Genomic DNA, 2,294 nt, shown 5'->3' with positions numbered 1-2,294 from the left:
GGTACCTCTCCTCGCACCCCCAGGACCGCCCCTTCCCAGATCGCCCCCACCACCTCTACACACAGTAGGGTGCAATTATATATTTGATGCTAGACTCTACCCCGCCCAAATTGGATGGTGAGAGCTACAGATTCCTGTCATATCCCCCCAAACACACACACACACACACTCACACACACACACACCTTCCTCCGAGGCACAGGTGCAGAGAGTCACTAGCTGGCCCTGCCCCTGCAGATATCTCCACACGTACATTCTCTCCAGGGCATGCAGGGCTCTGAGTGTACATTACCATGAACACACCCAGCTACATCATGTACATATCACACCCGAGTGCCGGAGCATGCACACGGCAGCGCACACGCATCTACCCACCCCCCACACGCGGGCACGCAGCCGGCTGTGCTCGCTCAGAACTCCAGCTCACACGGAACCCTGAAACACACACAGAAGTGGAGGGAGATGTGTGCCTGCATCTCCATCATACTCACCCACCTGGCCCTCCGTCACGCAGGTGTGCACACGCCAATGTAGAGGCACGACCCTGCGCCTTCGCTCCCCTCCGTGAGGATTATTGCTGACATTTCCTGAACACTCCCTGTGCGCCAGGCTCTGTGCTGGATTTACTCTTCAGCTTCTCACACCAGTCCTCTGGGCTGCAGACTTGTGCCATCCCCATTTACCAGAGGGGGAAACCAAGGCCCAGAGAGGTTAAGTAACTTGCCCAAGGTCACCCAGTCAGAAAGAGGTGGTGGATCAGAGACAGGTAGCCTGACTCAGAGTCTTCAGACTGCTGTGGTCCAGTACTGGGCACTCCATAGCTGCCTGTCCTTCTTCCTCACACGGATACCCCCAGCCATCTCAGCAGCTCAGCTCCTTGGTGCATGGGATACACCCGCAGAGATGGGGCAGATCCCGTAGGGCAGCGGTGAGAGCATCGCCACAGCCCGGGTTCCTACCCTTCTCCCAGCTCCAACAGGACCACCAGCCAGAGTACAGGCACCTGCAGAGGGCAGTTCTAAGCAGCCTGTGGGTGCACCTCCAGCTGCAGGCTCGCGGGTACCACAGTATGAGCTGGAGCAGGTGCTGGCCCAGCCCCAGGAGGCCCGGTTCCAGACGCACATCCACCGGCCCAGGTGGTGAGCAGCTGAGCCTGGGGAGAGAACAGCTGCCCGTGTTGGCACCACCTGTGAGAGGGGCTGTGTACCCTTCCACGGCCTACAAGACCTTTCCGGCCTGTGTATTCTCTCTCAATGAGGGGTCCCCAGGCCCTTCATGGGCGCCTGAGACAGGCTCAAGCTCTGAGGTGGTGGGCAGCCTGCCCAAGGTCACACTGCCCTCTGCTTTCTCGGAAAATGGAAGGCTGGATGCGTTGATTTCCAAGGCCCCTCCTAGGGCTCCCGGCAGCTGAGGGCAGATGCCCTGCTTTTGCTTAGAGCCAGAAGCTTTGGCTAGCTGCCGCCACGCTGGTCACCTCCAGCAGGCTGAGCCGGCCCCTCTCCGAGCCTCGGTTTTCTCCCTTGAAGAGTGGGCCCTGCGATCCTGGCCCGTGAGCTCCATGTTCTCTTGCACAACCAGCCGGGCTGAGGCTGGGAAAGCCCTACATGACGCACGGGCCTGGCATAGAGTGGGCATGGCCTGCCCTCCTGCTTCCCTTGCCTCTGCAGCCTCTCTTCCACTGCCTTCCCCACCTCTACCCTGGCTGCCACCCCTACCCCCAGTGCCACGGGGAACTCGAGTTGCCACCTAAACACAACCATCCAGTGTTCAGTCTTCTGGCTGAGCTGTTACCCCGCAGGAAAGACTACTTCCTTCCTCTCTCAAATGATTGAGTACCTACTACGTGCGGAGTTGGCCCTTTTCTACCTCTGGGGATACAGCAATGAACACAGACGCCTGCCTTCACTGGCGGGAGACAGACACTGAACAAGTAAACAAACAAACAAGGCAATGCCAGTCTTGATTCAACCAAAAAGATAAAATGAGGTGTTGGAATAAGCTAACTTGGGGAAGGCCTCTCTGAGCTGAGACCTCAATGATGAGAAGGAGCTGGGGGAAGAGTCTTCTAGAAGGAGGAAAAGGCTAGCGCAAAAGCTCTGAAGTGGGAAGGAGCTTACCGTTCAGGAAGTAGCGAAGAGGCCAGTGTGGCTTGCCCCCACTGCTGGGCAGGCCAGGCCTGTGCAGAGGACAGGGCTTGGCTTCCCTCCCACATATGATGGGAAGCTGGGGGGAGCAGGGGAGTGGGGAGTGATGTGATCTGATTTATGGTTGTTTGGAAGCATTGCTCTGGCTGC

The sequence above is a fragment of the Neophocaena asiaeorientalis genome, unplaced genomic scaffold (assembly GCF_003031525.2).
Source record: "Neophocaena asiaeorientalis asiaeorientalis breed wild unplaced genomic scaffold, Neophocaena_asiaeorientalis_V1.1 scaffold629, whole genome shotgun sequence".
Taxonomy (NCBI): domain Eukaryota; kingdom Metazoa; phylum Chordata; class Mammalia; order Artiodactyla; family Phocoenidae; genus Neophocaena; species Neophocaena asiaeorientalis.
This window is presented reverse-complemented; position numbering follows the sequence as displayed.